Genomic DNA, 20398 nt, shown 5'->3' with positions numbered 1-20398 from the left:
CTTTCTATACAAAGAAGTGTTATATTAGCAGCTGACAATCCAGCGGAGCCAGGAGAGCCTTCTTAAGAAGTGAAACGAGAGAGGTTGCAGAATGGAAAATTTGACTTTTTTCTTGCATAAAATTCCCAAAACAATAGTTCCTTGTCACAAAAAAACCCCAAAACTAGATCAAAGAGCAATTCTCTCCATCTTCCATTGAAACCACAGTTAAAAACTTATAGGCTGCTTCTAAAGGAGGAAAAAAAATCCACCAGCTTGACAGCTGAGCATTCTTTTTTCTGCTGTTCCCAGTGTTTTCTGGGCAGAGTTCAAGGTTTATCCTTTTGTTCATTAGGCAACAAGGTCTCTGCTGGACATACAGTTAGAGCCAAAGTATTCATAGTGAGGATTTAGGAACTCAGCTTTTGCACAAGAATGGGAGATGGCAACTTTATCACAGACTGTACTTCTAAGAAAAATACTAAAGAAGCTGGACTTTTGTTAATGCTTCAGTGTTGGGCACAGCTCTCTTTCAGCTCTCTTGTAATGCCTAAACTCAGCCCACTTGTCTTTTATCCTTCTACCCACAGAGTGCAAAACAGGTTGAAAGACAGAGCTGGCAGAGGTGTGAGCAAGAGAGAGCTGAGGAAGGGTCATGTCAGTGGCGTGCACCTTCACAGCAGCAGCCTGTGTGGGTATGAGAACAGCCTGCCCAGATGTCTGACCCCTGTGTGAGTGTCACCCACTGAGAGACAGCCTGGTCCTTCTGCCAACAAGCCTCAGAAAGCTAAGCAAATCTAACCTATCTGCAACACGGAATTGTTGTCATGAGGGAAATGGACATCTTATAAAGGCCCATTAGCCTTCCTGGAATTTATAGATATTGTTGGTCTTCAAAAGAATAATTAAAAAGGTAAAAATACTTATAGAATACACCCACAGGAGGAAGCTGATAGGGCAGCAAGCACTAGTGCAAGCCATTATATTCTGTTTTGGTAGGTGTGTTTTGTCACAATGGTCCTTTAGTAAATCATTATTTAACCATTTAGAACTTAAAAGCTATACACGACTTTGTGTACTTGACCACATAATTGTTTAGCTACTCCTTCCTCCTACTTATTAAATTTATCAGACTGGGCACTGGTAAACTGTCAGGAGTAAGTCTTACTTAACATGGCAATTAGCCCAACAATTAGTATATACACAGGAGCTGTCCCCTCAACATCTTCTAAAAGCCAAAATCAGATTTTCCTGAAAGCAAAACCAGTCATAAAGAGCCATACAGCAAATGAACCTACTGAACTAAATAAATGGAAGTACTTCTTAAACCAGTTTGGCATCCACACATCAAATATTCAATAGCATTTACTTGATCTTTATTATAGCCTTCTGCCATGCCATTGATGTTATTTTACTGTACAGTTGTAGGCAGCTCATTTTCATCATCAGGGACTCATTAAGAGTCAGCAATTTGATGCTTAATGACTTGTTAACCCTGAGTAAATATACTAAAATAAATTCAAATTGAATTGCGTTTGGCTTGTTTTTTCTTTTCTTTGTTTTGCTTTTGTTTAGTTTTAGTTTTTTTGTTCAATAACATCTGTAGCAAGAGAAAGTATTTAAGAAGGAATTTTTGCTAAAATATGTTCCAGATTGTTCACACTTACTTTTCAATACACAATCCAGCTTCCTATGGTTTGCACTCATATTTTGTGTTATTTCCTTTTGGTCTATATAGTTTCATCAGCTACGGTGTTAGCTCTGATATGGAAGACATTCAGCCTACTCTCAAAAATGTATTTTAAATACTTGAGTACTACCCTCCCCCTTCTTCCATTTTCACTCCATTACAGTTTTAGAAAAATCCACTCTTGTTCTTTTTCAGGGCTTGCTTTTATAAGCAAGGCATGTGAAATAGAAACATCAACACCCAGACTGTTCTACTTGGATTTTTCTATGCCTAAGGACTGCTGAATCTCAAGCATTCTTATACCCCTCTCTTTTCATTTATGTGCTAACAAGAGGCAGTTACTGAGCTCTAACTGGTTCAAATCAACAGGACAATAGAAAAAGAAAAAATAAACATCCACTGGAGAGCTGCAAGGCTTAGTCTTTCTCCACTGGGTGAATCAAGTGGCTGGAGATTTAAAAGGAGTTGTCTGATGTTGTATTTTTGCCTGCTACAAAGCTCTTATGGCCAACCCAAAACTACCTGTGGACAATCAGAAATGAGCTGCAGCTGTTCTACGCCATCAGTTTTCAGACACTGTCTGCAGGCACAGAAGTGAAAGAAAGCAGACCTTCCAAATTATATTATTCTAATGACCATCTTGCTCTGCATTGCACTGTTCTCCTGAGTTATGCTGCTCTTCTCTCAGGAATTATCACTAAATAACAGAAGTTTCTTTTATTTTATGCACTAGAACTATCCATGCTTGACAGAGTACAGTTGATGTGCTTACACATTTGTGGGAAGCAACTCCCAGAGTTGATAACGAAGAGAGGTCTGCTAAACATTACAGTGTTGGGGTTTTTTTACAATATCTCTACTGAACTTACTGACAAAACTGGTGTTGAAATCACTAATTCAGAAACAACACAACTGCAACAGAATGGGCCAGACTTCATTTTTCTTGTACATTGTATACAAGTTCTGGATACAACATTATCTAAGGAAAATGCTGATATTCTGACCCCAGATCAATCCTCGGGATTGTTAATAGCATCATCAACTGATAAAGGAAATAAATGCTGTAAAAGTGAGTTACAAGAAAACATTAGGGGTGACAGGCTGAAATGTGAAATCAAATTTTATAGGCAAACTGAAGGGTGTATATATATTTAACTATTTTTATTCCTTATTTTGGCTTATTAGATTTTCTAATTTACAGAAGCCATTACTGATTTGGAACTTAAATTTTTTGGTTTTTAAATTTTGCTTTTTTTTACATAATTCTGACACCTGCACGTAACAAGTTTATATACTACCCTCAATAAGAAAAAGCACGGGGAACGCAGACACAGATGGTCTTGAGTGGAATAGCTTGAATAAGATTTCTGATGGTTTCTTTCCCCCCCCATGGTTTTACTTGGCAGATTTCACAGACAAGAAGGACAAAAAATGTCACTAAACACAAACAGAAAGATTCTTTCTCAGAGTGCAGTGTTTCATTTAGTGGCTGTACATTGCTCAAAAATGCTTTCCACAAAATAAATGAGACCTTACAAGTGAAGATGGTCTCTTGGATCTCTAGACAACCATGAGTTGACTCAGTCAAGTTTGATGCTGTGTGTATTTTAATTTGAGAATATGGCTTTGATTTCATATTGAGAGACAACTCAAAGCTTCATTGAGTCTTACAGGAGTGCTGTTCCTTGGATAGAACAAAGCAATTGTTGAGTTCAGAAAAAGAACACCAATTTAAGTTATCCCTATAATTAAGAGAAACAGATACTGCATACCCAAGCTGGAACTTGGTGTAATATGGCAAGACTAATACCTCAGTTTTCGAAAAGAAGTTATAGTGATCTGAACAATGCAAAGGACTTGAGGCTGCTGCTTTACTTCTGTACAGGAGAAATACTGCTTCAGTTGATTAAAAAAAACTGCTGCTAGGTAATACAGGTATTCACATCCAGGATTTTGACCATTTACTTTTAAAAATTCTTAGTAGACAATTTCACAAATAAAATCCTAAAAAGACTTGCTATTTTAATTGCAGACTGTCTTAGCAAAAGTAAAACCGAGAGGATGCTTACAAATGACAGGTAATTGATATCCACACTTCTCCAGAGTGACAAGAGATAAAAAGGGTTCCTTCACTACTGTGGTAAATAATCAAAAACAACCAACTAACATTTCTGACCCATGGTACCATTCACTCAGAATCAGACTAATTTTTGAGAACTAAATGAACAAGCAAAGGATTGGCGCACTGTGGCAGATCCTTGCAGTGAAGACAACAAAAATATACTCTCTTTCCCCTAAAGAGTGTGCCAGATAGACAAATCATTGATTTGTCTATCTCATCAAACTTGGCTGGGGTGGCATAGACTGTATGGCAGAGTATTGTCTGACCCAGATTCATCCAATACAATGTGATGAGAAGTTTGTGCTGACACAGGGATGAAGCAGAAAAAAGAGCACAGAAATTTGCAGTTTCTAATAGAAAGCACACATCTTTCTGCTGTTATTTTCACCCAGGGAAGCCTGCTAATCATACAAGAGGTTAAGGTATGTTCTACATTTCTCTTATGAAAAGGAGGGCCTTTATTTCATCCTTATATATTACAAATAATGAAGGCGTCTAAAATCAATCTTTATCATTAAAAAGCCAGCTTAACTCTGAAGACTTTGTTTACCAACTTCTTCTGAGGTCATTCTTTTTGTTGAAGAAGGATTAGCCTGTTTCTATACTCTGTCGTAATACATAACATAGGTATTTTTTTCTTTCATTCTCTTCAATGAGATTTAATATGCAATACTAAGTAAGGTATAGCTTGACACAGTGTCATTTTTAGTGGCCTAAAAACCATGCAACTCCTCTTGATTCCTTTATTAAACAGATTTAGGCCAGTACTACCTCATCAGCATTTAACAATGTTACTCATAGAAAAAGAACCTGGGATTACAGAGAGAACGATGTTTACATCTTATATTGGAAGATAAATCCAGTAACAAAACCGCAACAAAACAACCAACCAAAAAAACCTCCAACCCCCGAACCCCTGCAACTTCCCCCCAAAACCCCCAAACCAAACCAAAAACCACAAAAGAACTCACAAAACCAAAAACCAAAACCAACCCAAATCTCCACCAATGGGAAAAGAGGCAACCAGTGACAGCAGCAAGTTTTTCTTGAATTTTTACTTCTATACTCATGTGAACAAGGTATACAAAAAAAAACCCACAGGCATTGACTTCACCATCATTCATTTATTATAACTCTCTCCCAGTGCAAGGTTGTCTCAGTTCTGCTAGTATCTTAGGTGATCTATTGCTAAGACACAATTCCTTCAGTAAAGACATGATGCTTATGAAGTAATTTTCTGAGGAAGCACTTGAAAGCCTTCAAGTGAAATAGATGACAGAAATTCAGAACATTTTAATTATTTAGTCAATTTCCTAATGCTTTGTCCTGCTTTATTTTGTAGTATTCAAACAATTAGAGGTACAAATGGAAGTGGCAAAAATCTCAAATCTATAGCAAAAACACAAGAAACCACACACTTAGGCTTTTGCACTCCCCAATTTGCTGAATCTCAGCAGAAGGAAGTTTCTCCTCTTATGCACTACCTTAATTTTCCTTTTTTTTTTTTTTTTCCTATCCTTTCCTCCTTTTTTTAACCTTTTGTTCACCCTATGAATTCTTTTCCGTTCTTGGTTGTTACACTCAGAATAGTTTTCTAGAGAGGAAAGGGGATGGAGTTTTATCCACAAGCCTGGAATTAAGGATATTGCTATTACTGTTTTCATTATTTCAAAGATGCATTGAGTTTTGGTTTTGCCTAAAATTTCTTCCAAATTCACTTTTGGATATTAAGATATTAGAATGATAAGGAATTGATTTCTGAGCAGTCAACCTTCACCTAGCTTCCTTCTTCTGTAATACTGTTGGCATTTTGCTACAGCAGGCAAAAATTAAATGTCTAAAAGATTAGAGTATAAGTAAAAGAGAAAACTCTCTAATGACAACAACAGTATTTGGGCATCCATCTATTTTTCCAGGTAATTGACTGCTTCTTTATGGTACCTTCAGAGACTTGTGACTGACTTCTTACAGAACTACAGCACCACAAAGCTCAATCCTTTAATTTTGCACCCATCATCACTAAGAAAGCAGATGTCTCTCTGCAAAGGCAAACAGCCAGTAAGTTCCAGTAGGGCCATGCAACAGACAGAGCTACTGCCAGAACAGTTTATAGGCAAAATCAAGTTCAAAGTAAAGCAAGTGCAAGGAAATCAGAATTTTGAGAATGACTCTGAGGTGGGGAAGACAGGTGTGGTTTTCACCAAGTACTGCACTTGCTCCCAGAATAGTCTTCACCTACTTTTTTAATTTTTAAAAGTATGGAGAGGAATTGGGGGGTTTTGCAGGCAAAAAGCTTTTCTCAAATTATAGCTGGATAGCACTAGCTATAGAAAGTCACAAGGCATATAAGCAAGATGGCAATACTACAGATAGATGCTACAACATATTTACAGCATCTTTTGGTTTATATTTCAGTCTTCCCCTCCAACATTGCCCATACAGCTTCTATCCCTTAATACTCATTGCTATTTCTTGCATTGCAAGGTTACCTCCTTACAATATTGCTGCATTGTAATGCTCCTTTCTAAGCCTGCTATGAGGCTCTAATAATGCACATAGAGAAATAGTCAGTACCTTTGAAAATCAGCTATCTTCTGCATAAAACAGACAAATTGCTGATATACCAAGCACATAGCTATATGGTTTAGTTCATGAATGATTACAAAACTTTTTCAAATCACTAGTTCAAAAAATGCTTGAAACCTAGAAATTCTCAGACATGATCCATTACCTAAATGACACAGCATACTAACCAACACAGCAGCTCTGTCAGAGGTCAAAACAAGCTCTTTCCTTGTAGATCAGCTAAAACATAAAATATCAGCTTCAACAGAAAATATTTCAACTCTTTGACTGACCATATATTGTTCTTCTCGATTGCTGTCTGGCTGGGGACATACCAGACAAAAATTTGTTATGACCTATATCGTGATCACCAAAAGACAAGCATGTAGTAAGGTTACACACATGAAAATATTTTCATTTAGTTGTGTTGGGGGCATGGAGCCTCTGCCTCACTATAATTTTGAAAAATATTCACTGTGGAAAGAAACATACTCCAAATAAAGGAAGAATTAATTTTTCATGCTATCAGGGATCTCAGAAGATTCTGAGATTTGTCTACTATAGTCAGACCAGCCATGGCCACAATAATGTCACAGAGTAGGATATAAATGGGCTGCCTAAAAGGGAAAAGACTATTCATCTTCTAGGAATCTTCACAGCCTTTGTCAGGTAGCTGTTTTCATATCTACACATTGTCTCTCTTTGTGTCAGTAAGTCCACATATATTATCCTGCAGTATATGCTCATTTCTTTATGGCTGCCTATTTTTCTTTGTATATTTTCCCATTTGTGAAAAATCTGATCATGTATTTAGAGCAACTATACAAGTAATATCTTTCCCATGTAATTACTGCTTATAAGCTTTTAAATAAACTTGCTCGAATAACTGTACAGAAACTTGAGGAAAGTGAGTTTTTAAATTAACCACACCTTTCCCTTTCCCACTTTGGTCCAGATCAATCGGTATAAAGTAATATCAAAGTGGGATGAATCTTTTTCCAGCATTCCCAAATTGAAACCATCTTTCATGCCTTTGCTCTTTTCCTTAAAACTGGCCAGAAAAGAAAAAAACCCTGGTTTTGTACTGTTTCCTGCTGTGTAGGTTTCTTCCATCCCCTTCTTTCTGTGAAGAAAGGCAAGATGGTTGAAAAAAGAAAAGAATGAAGAAAGGCAGCTTTGCTGACTGATCCATTTCCCCCCAGGCAGTCTATTGTGTCTGAATCGCATCTTCCTATTTGGACTGTGAGCGGGTCATTGACTGAAAACATTTGTTAGTGACCACAAATGGGAAGTCAGTCTTGACTATGAATAGTCAAAAAGTTGGAATTTTTTCCAAAGGAATTTATTCAAATTTTATGCAGCTGGATATGTCTGCTAGGGATGAGAATCAGAGGTGCATTGAGGGCAGAAAAGATCAAGGTGGTAACAACTTTCTGGATGATGGAGAGAAACATGCAAAATCCTGAAAAGACCAGCACCCATCATCTCCCCTCTTCCAGCCCTTCCAGCCTTGCGCTGACATTTCCTTTTCATCTGTGCAGGAACATCCCCTCTCATTACCTCCGATTCATTGCCCTATACTGATGTGTAGTGCCTCTGTGCATTGCTAATCTGTTACCACATCTGGTTTCAGTGATGACCAAATTTGGGTGAGAGTGACTCATGCTGATACAAAATCTTAATGTCTTTCTGAATCCATCAGGATGACAGGACTGTATGAATAATGCTGTTAGAAGAGTATCAGTAATGTGTTTGACAGCATAAGACCCCTTGAAACTCTGGGCTTGGCTGCAGCACTCAGAGCAGTCTCTGAAAACTCTAGGAGCTGGGAGCTGCCACCTGTCACAGTGTTCAGGTACCTCTGGGATAAGTAGATGATTACCTGACTGTGACCAGGTGACAGTCCCTGACCTGTGTTATGGACTTCAAAATCCCAAGTCAGCAAGCCTTGGACTTTTGCTTTTCTGAGTGGAAGCAACCCTTGATACAATCTGACCTACTTTACCTGTAAATAAACAACAGGGACAGATACCACTGATCAGCTACAGACTGCTTTTTGCCGCAATGAAATCCCACTGAGGTCTTGGGGACCTGAATACCATATAGTGATGGCACAGTGGTGCTCAACAGAAATACCAAAGTGGACTGCCTAATTGGAAGAGAGCATTCAGCCTAGTTAGCAAGTGACAAAGGATTACAAGTCAGGAGGTGCCTAGAGCAGACCTCCAGGGCAACATGATTAGCTTGACTCTAACCCCTGTGCCCGGCCCAAAAGCAACAACAGCAGATGAAAACACTGGAACCTTATTATGATTTACTTCAAAAAGTGATTGTCAAAAGGCAGCAGGAATGATGCCAGTGTGTCATTTTGAGCTCGTGGTGCAACAGACAGGATTCCATCATAAAAAAGCATTTCTACTTCCCCTATACATGCTGTGACACAGGGGATCTAAGATGCCTCACTGAGCAGCTTCAATATGGGAAGGAGCAACTTATGAAAACCTGGTACAGCTGAGAGGAACTGTGCAGAAACTCTTCAAAGGAGCAATTTCAAAGAATTTTAGACAGACCAAGTGGAGAAAAACAGAAAGCAGGGAGAAATTCTATAATATTTGTTACATCCAGGATCGATGGCTAAAGGGAGGGAAGAAGAGTGCCTGTCACCCAAATGCTTTGAATTTGTCAACCAGAATTTAAGGTGATCCTGGATTTAGGCTTTCTGCTCATGTTTAAGATGACTGTACTTGACTTCAATTCCTGGTCTCTGTATGAGCAGGAAAAAAAGGCAGTGTTAGACACAAGTAATAATTAGAAAGTAATAGAGGGAAGAATTTACTATTCTGTTTCAGTTTTTGTTCTGTCACTTGCCTATAACCTAGTCCTCACTCTTCCTTCCCAAAGGCAGTGCCCATTTTTAAGAAGAAGCTAAAGGAATACATCTATGATTTGCTGTAACTGTATATTTATGTCAGCCTGTTAACTTTTCATTGCAAGATGAGGTTTTCATGAGTGAGAAATTTTTACAGTTCTCAGAGATGTTTTACTGGAATGAGGCAGTATTTTCTGTAGCCATTTACAGTGTGGAACAGTAAGGAATATAACACATCTTGTGTGGCCTATGATACGACTTTCAACCCTGGTTCTGCTTTCAACTGATGTATAGAACTCAAGTCAGGACTTAAGTAACTTCATTGAATGGTGTGATGATAAGCCGGAACACTTGGCAGCATTAACATTTTATTATCAACATATTACAGGCAGCTCACTATCTAACCATATTTAACATTCTTCAGTTTTTGCAATTTCAAACTCATCAATTTTCACAGCAGCCAGACACCTGCACTCCAACAATCCATCACTTTATTTAAATACAGAAGCCTCTTAATAAGGTTAGAAATCCAGGTCCGTAACTTTAAAAAATACTCTTGACCATACGGACATATGGAATTTCATCATAAAACACTCAATGACTGCAAGACAAAGCAGAACTGACATACACCAAGATAAAAAATGATGTATGGTTGCTTATGACACATTTTGGATTTTTTACATCTATTTTTTGTTGTCTTGGATTTTTTTTTTTTTTTTTGGGTGGGAGTGGGAGCTACAATTGTTACTAGCTATAACTTTTGAGACTATTATTCATTTTGAAATGGTACATCTTTGAACTATGACACTTTTGCCTCAGACCTGAACATAGTACAGTGGAAATTGTGTTCTTTCTTCACTGTGCTTACAGTTAAGTAAAATCTTTATTTATATTGGTTTAGGAAGCTGGAGAATTAGCTCTAAGACACCAGTGATCTGAATTCATTCTATTTTAATGAAAATCTTCCAGTTGTTCTATTTAAAATAGGGTAACTAACTCTAACTCTTGGGCTGAGGACACAGTCACTGCAAAGGATAAGCACCTGTTCAGCTTGAGACATGCACAAATGCAAACCCAAAGGGAAATATGTCACATGGTTTATTTCATTATGCAATTCTTTCCTCCCTCCCAATGCTTTGAAAGCACTAAGGCTCACTGAAAAACAATCACAGGCACAGCAAGTGACACATCTCCTGTGATGGCTCTAATGTCTCCCTGAAACGCTTTTCAAAAATTGTGGTGCACATGTTAAACTTTCATTATAAGGGAAGAAAAAACACCCAATTTTACCTCTGTGCTTTGGAAGGAAAAAGCTGTCAAAATACAAGCAGGTCATGTGATGCTGTCCTGTTAACCCAATTTTACAGAAACCTCTCGGCAGCTAGACAATAGCAACCTTTAAGATGTAATTCAGCCTCCATCTGTGCCATTACTGTCAATTATGGATACTTTAAATGTTAAAATTGCAAAAGAAATTAAACTAAACAAAACCAAACTAACCAAACAAATAAAAAATAAAGGGCAAAAAAGTGATACCATTAAATGCGACCCTCCCAGCATTTACATAGCACTGCTACACAGAGAGATTGTGATTGGAGAGTTGTGAACATTTTTCTAAAGTGTTATTTAATACTAGTCTGCACCTCAAGTATGGCAATCTAAATTCCTCTACAGAACAAGTCTTGGTTTTAAAGACATAGCAATTTCTACCCATGCTTAGAGAAAGAGTGGGTGTTGTGAAAATCAGAAACTACTGCACAACAGAAGGTCTTATGTTCCACCTAAATATTTAGCTAGAAAAAAGAAGGCTAAATAGCTGTGCTTTTCCTATCCATAAATTTCCCTACAATGAAGAGAGGTGGGAGAGAGGAAGAAAAGTTAAGCTAGAGGATAACAGTGGCCCCAAAACAAATGGCAGTACATGGGCTAACAGCACACCACAGGATGCCAATTAGAAACTGTGCCTCCTTATTATAGGATTTGGGTTCCATTACAACTTTTCAAAACACAGCAGAAGAAAAAAATTCCATGAGTTAAGAGACAAAATAGTATTATTATTGAAAGGAATTAAATGATACAGTGACTAGCAGTAGCAATAGCTTTGGATCAGTGACCCATGGGTCTTGTGCATCCATAAGGCCTATATTGTAAAGGAAGGAAATTAAGCTACATCAGTAAGAGAAATCATTTAGACCACCACCTAGATCACAATGACAGCATTGTACTCGTGCTTCCTGCAGTGCTGATGTGCCTTCCTGCAGCCTGGCTGAGCACCCAGGCAAGGAGCTCCCACCTGAAACTGGACAGGACCAGCCTCAGTGATAACACCAGGATTCATTCTTGTGAGCTAAATAAAGGTATCATATACAGGGAACTAACTGAGAAGATTTTCTGGAAAATGAGAAATAGATACTATGCTGCACCATTTATTTGCTATGAGAAATTGTTGGCTGTCCTGGAAAGGTATAATCTTCCTAGACAAGCCAAAGTAACAGCTGTCTGACAATACAGTTTGTCAGAAGAATCATTATCATGCTATTACATAGCAGGCCCCGTGAACCCAGCTGTCTTTTTAATGGTGGCAGCTCAAAATCTTGCTGTGGGAAACAAACTCATTCTCTCACTCCCACCCATGCTAAATGCCATTACAAGCCAACATATTAATATCACTCCACTTGTATATTACATATGATGCTTATGTTTAAATAACACCCTCAGATACAGTATGAGCAATCTGAACTTTCTGATGAGACTGAAAACTGGCTGCAGATTTGAGGTCTTTCATATAATGACTTGTTTTCCTCAGTTTTTGCTGTATACAACAAATCTGGGAGATGAGCTTCCAAATTTCTGGTTTAGTTTAGCAAAAATTACCATTTTAAGCCTTAATACATTACCTTCCTGGAACAAAATTTTCTCCCAAACACACAAATGTCTGCTTTGTGTAGCAAATACCTACTAAATACATTTCAAACTGTAAGGAAAGAGGAAAGAATATGGGGACATATATGTGTTGCACAGCAGGACCAGCAAGATTGGGGGACAGCTTGAACATTCTAAGAACAGGATTCTGAAACTGTTTTGTTTCCTGGTTGCAAAGGCACTGGAGAAACCACAAATATATATAAACTGTATGTCTCCCATGATACTTCACTTACTTGAAACCTGTCACCTATTTATGCCACATGCTGCCATTCCAAGTTAATTAAAAAAACCCAAACAAACAACAACAACAAATCTGTAGTTGCAGAGGCATCCAGCTTACATCCCTTCCCCCTTATAAGCTATGGAATTTTTTCCCATCTAAAAGGTCTCAGCTCAGTTTTGGTTCAGGCTGGATACTATGTTCGAAATAAAATACAGCAGAAGTGTCTGCTAAACAGTTGGCTTTCTAGACTTCCTAATGCTTAAATTCCTGCAAATTATCTGTGGCATGTATGCAAATGAAGTAGTGCAATGAAACATAGAAACACTCAGGTCTCAATTAGTGTTTCATGTAGCAAAGCACTTTTAGCCCATCTGCTCACATGGGCATGGGCATTACCTCACAAGGAGCACAGAGCCAGTTTCACTTCTAGCAGCTGTCTACAAGAGAGGAAGGGAATACTGTGGGAAGCAGCTTTGGCTGGAGAATTGTATCTCAAAGTCTATTCAGGCCAATACATGAACACCACAATATGACACTTCCCATGCAGTATGTTACGTGTCTTTAACACCAAACTTTAATTTGTAAAACCTTTGCTTTCATCATAAAGAGATCTAGCATATAGTAGGTAGTTCCAAATCCCATGACTTTTGTGGAGTCCAAGAATATCCTAGGAGAACACTGTGTCAAAAGAACACCCGTTGCAGCATTTGCTACTAAATTACATCCCAAACTTGAGAATAATAGTCCCTATTATGTAAGGCTTATAATTCAACTTTTCATTTGACATCTCCTTTGTGCACCGTGGAACCAAACAGGCTGCCTTTTCTGAATGGAACAACAGTTCTCATTTCATATGTCTCATTGAAGCAACACCTCTATAGAACAGATGGATCTCCTTTGCACTACACTCTATGAAAAGAAGTGTCATTTAAACATGAGGCCTTTATATCAACTGCAAATGGAAAAATAACCAGCATGGCTTTCTGATCCTGGCAAAATCTGACTGCCTGCTTCTATTTGTATGCTTTTGAGGATGAAAGTCTGAGGAAGAATAAATGAGGATAATTTAAAAAAAGCTAAAAGCCAATACTTATCCCTTTAGTTTCTCTTCTTTCCCCTGACATTAGCTGGAAGATAGTGATGGGCTGTGTGCATGCATGCAATGTGCATACAGATCCCTTGCACAACTGTAAAAGAAAACCTAATTTCAGGAGTACAGCTAGATACACAGAACTCAAGAAGTAAACTATAGCTGTACATAATCCCATACTGCTCTCAACAACTCCAACAGTGTTTATTGGAGATCTGCCCTGGTAGCACAACAGTGCAACATTTACAGTCCCACACTCTATTGCACAATTCAAGAAGAAACTAACACACTACTTGAGTAATCAGGTTTTGTCTGGCTGCACAATGCCATCTGGGTTTACAAGGTTTTTATTCTCCAAGTTATGAAGTCAGCATGACACAGCTATTTTGGAGGATGGCTACTGCACACTGGTTACAATTTGAAGCCATTTTCTTCCACTGATAGAAAAGAGAAAAGCATTAAAGTAATGTACTTTGTGGAATTGACTTTAGCTGCCTAAATCTAAATGACTATTACATGCCTTCAAGTTTGAGAGAGACAAGAAGGGGGAGGAGAAAGGGATCGTTAAATGATTATTTTACCATGCACATGGCAGCTAAAAAAAAGTCCTGCGTGATAAGAATGAGGCGCTTTTTAGGTTCTTGAAGGTAGAAGAGCAAAATTGACAACTGGTGTAATACCAAGAGGAGTCTTCTGCTTCTCTGCTCTGAGGAAAATAAGGAATACACATATTTTAGTTCAAAATGTAACCTCATTCTCACAAAAAAAAAAGAGTTAAACATATACATTGAACAAGCTATCCCTATTCCAACAGAAGGAAGCACCCACTAAAACAGACTTTTTCTTCCACACAAAACCCCCAGACTACTATCAAGAAATAGAGCTCAATTGACAAGCATCTGTAAGTTTCTAATGCCATCTGTCTTTCAAGGAAATATCCTGGTATGTCCACAGATCAGTGCGTCTCTTACTCTCGAAGAGTAAGTGTGGTGGACCCAGCCTGTGCAGGTCGTGCAACTGCACCAACTATAAATGCTTGGGCCATTGGACTGCCTCTGTAGATATGCATGGTTTGAGAAAAGCTGATTGCCAAATTGGATGAACTAAGGAATAGACAAAACTTTCAAGCAAAGCTTGAGAAATATCCTTCTTTTTCTTAACAGAAATAAGTATTTCCCATATTAGGACAGAGCTGGAGATAGAAAACTGCAGAAAAGTTTGTGAGAGCCAGATACCCCAAGTTTATGTGCTAGTATGTCCACAGAGAGGAGAAAAAGGAGCATGTAAAGGATTAGACAGATCAAATCCAAATTAGATTATGCTGACAACTTCCTGAGGAAAAACACTCAGGTGGAGTTTCTAGGCCATCAATCTCTTACAGATTCTTATATGAGAACTCTTAAAAGAGGTTCATATCAGGCTCCAGAGTCCTCTCAGCTGTCACTGTTACAGGAAGATGGGTTGCAGTAATAAATCAGCCAGGGAGAACAGGCTGCTTTTGGCTGCTATGCAACTATGCTGGGACTGTGATCTTTCCTCTCTGGCAGCTGTGTCAGCTTTCCCACACTGTGCAATACCCATCTCCACATAAGAAAACCTGTCTTAGCTCTCACTGTGCTAAACACTACTAAGATCAATGACAAAAGTGACCTTTTTATTTCAATAATATAGGCAACACTGCTCAACAGGCATCTACAAATGACTTTTTTTTTTGTATGTGTATACATGAGCCCCTATATTCACCAACATTTCAGAGAGGCACACGTATCTATTTAAGAAGAACTGGTTTAGGTCTAATGATCAGAGATGGCAACAGTCAGCCTCTCAGGCCTTTTTATTATGTCTCAGAAGCAGGCAGCTTGTAACAAGTGCATCACATCCTGCAGAAGATGTAACCAGGACAATTGTTTATTCCATTTCTGTTTTCTTTCCCTTATAGTGGGAGTGGTGCTGAAGAAGAGGTTTTTATCAGTGGGAGAGCAATTCCTGGTATTACTTTGTCATATCCCACAGCCAGGTATCCTTTACTCTCACTGAGTCTCAGCTACAGATAGCTCAGACCTCACATTCTACCTTCATTTTCCCTTAACATACCAGATTTCATCTTTTCCTCCTAATACTCCACTCCACATTGCACATTCCTTTTTTTGTTTTATTTAAAACTAGTAAAGCTGTTATTCAGCAGCTGGGAGAAAAGAGATTTGATGAGACTCATCTATTGCTGAGACCATGCTGACCTGGATCTTTCACTTTTCTCTTTCTCTCCCCAGTGAGCTGCAGTAATAAGAGCTCAGCAGCTCTAAAAGCAATCGATACAGAGATGACGTGGGCAATTACCAGCCTGGACAACTCAAAGGACTTCCAGTAAATAAATAAAGAAGAAACAAGTAAGTTTTCTGAGGCCAAACAATTCCACCAGGATACTTGGTTGAGTTGGAAAGTCACAAGGGGTGGTGGTGGTGAAATAAATCAACGTCCAAGGCAGATGAGGAAGACTACAAGGAGGGCATGAGAGGTAGTATGCAAGCTGGCACAACAGAAACACAAGGGTCCAATGACATGAGGACCAAACCCAAGTTTGTTCCAGCAACCTGTCTGCACCATCACAACTCCACTGACTACAGCGATACAGCGGAATGCCATCAGTGACTTGCTGTGCTTACAAACTCACAGTCATACAAAGGTGTACCTTGAGGACATATAAAGACAGACATTCCATTTCTTCTCTCCATTTCAACCCCCACCCAGAAAGCCTGCACCATCACAGCATGTAGCTTGTACCTCAATACTTCCCTTTTCCTGGGGCCAAGACTAAATCCATTTCCCTGTGGAATGCTGAGAGGCAAAAGCTCCACAGCTATGGCAGGATTCCACATTCTACCATCACTCATCAAGATGTTAATATAATCCTCGAGTGCCAAAAAGCTCAACCCCCCCATATTAATCATCTCACTAATGTTGTACTTCCACCAGTCCCATTAATATAAAATAGTGCTTACTGAAAGAAATTTTTAATGGCTGTCCTCTTGCAGATTGGTTGAAAGAAAAATTCTCCCAGATCAAACCATTTGCATTAGTTTTGCCACAGTGATTCCTTTTACTTTCCCATCACCCCATTTTTATTTATACAGATACTCCTTAATCCTTCAACTATCTAATGTCTTTGCCCCTTTTTACCCCTTCATCTCTGACACAGAATGTTTGAGAAATCTGATGTCTCTCCTCCCTCCTATCAGAACCATGCCAGAGGCAGCAAACGAGATGTCCTGAGACTGCAGTGCAGCCCAATGGAACTGTTTTTCATGGCTTGCAAAGCTGTTTCACCACATGGTGCTCTGCATCAAACAGCTCTTACAAGCCTCCTGCACCCTTAGGGGGTTTGACTCAGGCTTCAGCAGCAACAGGCAGGTGGTCTGCAGGATGACTGACACTTCAATACTTACTATAGGACTGGGGGTGGCAGGAAGGCACGGATATATTTCTTGTCTGTCAGTGACAGTAGAAATGGGAAAACAAGTGACACCTGCTGCTAATGACAAATGATGAGCTCAGGCTCAGAAAGGCTCATTCACACTGCAGGCAGTATTGATGTGATACATGGGGGCTCTGAGATCCAGAGCAGTTTCAGTCACTGGCAAAATCTGGATGAGGAAAAGAGGAAGATGACCAGGAAAAAGCAGAATGAGCTGCAGATGGTGCTGTCCATGTTGACATGTTTGCACCCCTCATCTCACAATTTTTTTGAACTAAAATTTTGCCTATATACAAAAACTGGATGCTCAGGTACTGATAAGAAATCTGAGCATTGTTTGAGATCTGTAAAGTTCAGGAAGCAGCCATTAGAAATGCAGACTGTTATACCATTAGTGCAAAGACAAAGGCTAGGTCAGGATTAATGTAGGATGACAAAGATAAGCAGGGGTCTTAGCCATGGGAGTTCTAGTATCAAACACCAAATATGAAGTTGCTGCCTGTTCATTAACATCCACATATGATTCCAGCATTTCTGTTATGAGAGTCTCCAGAAGCCATCACTGCTTCTGTGAAAACACTGTCCCCATGTGCCTGTGCCTTTCTAGGGGCGTATGCATTTGCTCTGAGGCTAGAAACAAAGCCTGGCCAATGGGATTTTTATAGTAACAAGCTTCTCCAAGGGGGCAACTACTTCATCCATTTTTTCAACTAAACCTTCTCTAGTAGCAACTGGACTTACTTGCTCATTTGTCACTATTTTTTGGCCATTAAACAGGTGCCAGTGAGAGGGAAATACTAGGGATCACTACACACTAGGCTTAGCAATGCCCTTGAAGACGGGGCCTCATGGCATATATCAGCTCCAGTGCTTCTTGGAGACCACTCAATGGACCACAGTTTCTCTTCCCTATGTTCCTTCACTTTTGCTAAATCTGAAGCAAAAGCAGTGTGAATATTCCTGTGGGGTTTTTAAGGAGAGAAAAAAAAAAAAAAAAAGTGAAAAAAAAAAGTGTAACTTGATGACTTAGGTTTGGATTATCGACAGGAAAGTTGACAAATAGTTCTGGCTTGAGTGATAAACTTGGATATCAGAGAATAAATCTAATGGAAAAGAAAAATCTGTCAGTCATTCTTGGTCACATCTGCAGAGCCTGGCAACTGGGATTTATTTTCTTAATTATGAGCAACTTGGAGCTCTCCTGTGATCCCTTGTATCACCTCTTAGGCCTCACAGACAATATAATAGCATATTTCATTCTAAAGCAGAAAAATTCAACTTGGATCACCAGCCCTTCCAGGTTGTTTGGATTTTCTCCCTTCACCCTCCCCTGCCTGTCTACACTCACCCCATATATTCAGACTGCCATGTGCAAAGTATTTGTCCTTTGAGCAAAGTATGAGAGAAAAGCCAATGAAGGTGAAGTCAGAGAAACACCAAGTCTGCTGACCTTGTGTACCTGAAACTCCAAACCAGGTTCTACTTCAAGTCTGTACAAACACAGCTGGGTCACTGCAAGATTTATCACAGTATGGATTGTAGAATCAGCCTTAGAGTATCTACTGACATCTTAAACCCTTAGCCCTTTTGCAATGGGGGCATCTTGAGCTACATTTGTTGATTAGTTTTGCAGTAATGTATCCTTGCAGTAATAACTAAGTAGTCTAAGCTCAGGTATCTTAAAAATCAACGGTCTAGAAGAATTGGGCAACATCCAGGGATTTACAGACACTTAAGGCTATTGTGACTCACCAACAGTCTCCAAATACCTTGTATTTTCTTTCACAACTCCCTAGCTCTCCCTTGGATATCATCCTCAAGTCTTTTGCTATAAACACTATAAAGTCACATTGATTCTTCAGAGCATTAAAGATGAGTATGAGGTAAGTACCTCCAAAATGTATGCCATGGAATGGCCATGTACAAAAGTGAATCTGCTATAGCTGTACTTTCATTTACCATTTGATTTAAAACTAGTGATCAGAAACTCTCTATTGCATAAAGAAGTTTCTGTGGAGTTAATCTTACAATGGCAAACAATTTTACAGTGTTATACTGAAGTGTGCTTCCATTCACACAAGGTAGGGTATGGTGACCAAGCCATGAAGTACAATCAGAATAAAAGCACAGGTTAAAGAACAAAAGCCTCCAGTCCCTCCTGCAAAGCAGAATTGTCATCCATAATAGTTGTACAGTATAATCTGTGAGTACTGACTGCAGGAATACATGCTGGCTAGTAGTTAGGGCATTAAAAAGAGAAGAAAAACATATCAAAATTTATTGCATATATTGACATTAAACTTTAAGTTCAGCCAAGAAAGTAAAGTGGTGCAAGGAGTGTATCTTGAACTAAATCACCCAGTGGTCCCTACTTCAGAGTAAGCTGAAAGACAAGCTACAGCACCCTTACCAAACCACTGTGATGCACAGCGATTTGCTCCTCACCCCCAGATGAGAATTAGCCCAGAAAAAGGAAATGTGGACATTGCATCCCCAGAAACAACTCTTTCATTTTACAGATATTCTCCCACTCTGCCATCCAACTTGCTAATGTAACAATGTTCCTGTTTATTTTTTTAAGAATTATCCACAATTATCCTGGCATGTACAATTTCCCAGTCATGAACTAATTTGAAATATAGTAGTGAAGTGTTTTTGTTGCAGAAAATCAGGAATAAAACTCCCTAACACCCTTTGTAGTATTAGAAGGCAGGAATTACTTTATTTTCAGTGCCGAGAGTGCAGGGGATCAGGGGATATCTCCTCCTATCACACACTGCAGTTATCTAACATACTAATTTTATATCTATGTAACTAGTACGTATTCATTGCATTTCTCCAAACTCATGCATATATGCTAAACATTCCTGCAAATTCTTTTACATATTTAAATCACTTCTCAGAACTCACATCACAGTAAAGTTCTCTTGAGGGTCTCTGGTGTTTTTGGGAATATCCCATTCCTCAAATTATCCTTATATGGTCACAAGCCTCCAAAAAAGCAGTTTCTTCTTCTTGAATGCATCCCAGCTATGTGATATGACCAAGATACACCTTCTTATCAACTTTGCTCAGGCCAATAGTTTTTAGTCTCAAGACTAAGATAGCCACTTGCACACATTAATCAATGATATGGGTGAATACAGGATTAAGCACTGTCTGTTAAAGTGAAAGGAATTTACAAGACTTAAACACTATTTACTGCAATTAAAGATTTTCCCAACAGCTTTCCAACATTTTCCAAGAAAAGCTTGTTCTTTGTTGTGATGTAACCCTCTTCCCCTGCAACTACTGCTGTAAGGTTTTTCCTCCACCCCCCTTAACAGTTTTATTTGTGTATCAAAGACCCAAGGCCTGTCTCTGACACAAAATAGTTACTGGGATTAAACAGCTGAGAAAACTACGAGAAAATCTGCAAAAAAACAGAAAAGGTAAGAATTACAGAGAGAACTAAGTTTAGTGA

The 20398-nt window shown here is 38.8% G+C and overlaps 1 protein-coding gene across 14 annotated transcripts in view; it reads right to left on the bottom strand.

Annotated features, from left to right (window-relative positions):
• The window catches only part of NRXN3 (neurexin 3), a 914575-nt gene that overhangs the window by 183172 nt on the left and 711005 nt on the right, over positions 1-20398 (bottom strand). The window lies entirely within an intron of this gene.

Source organism: Pyrgilauda ruficollis, unplaced genomic scaffold, assembly GCF_017590135.1.
Source record: "Pyrgilauda ruficollis isolate IOZ18807 unplaced genomic scaffold, ASM1759013v1 scaffold28, whole genome shotgun sequence".
NCBI lineage: Eukaryota > Metazoa > Chordata > Aves > Passeriformes > Passeridae > Pyrgilauda > Pyrgilauda ruficollis.
This window is presented reverse-complemented; position numbering and strand designations above follow the sequence as displayed.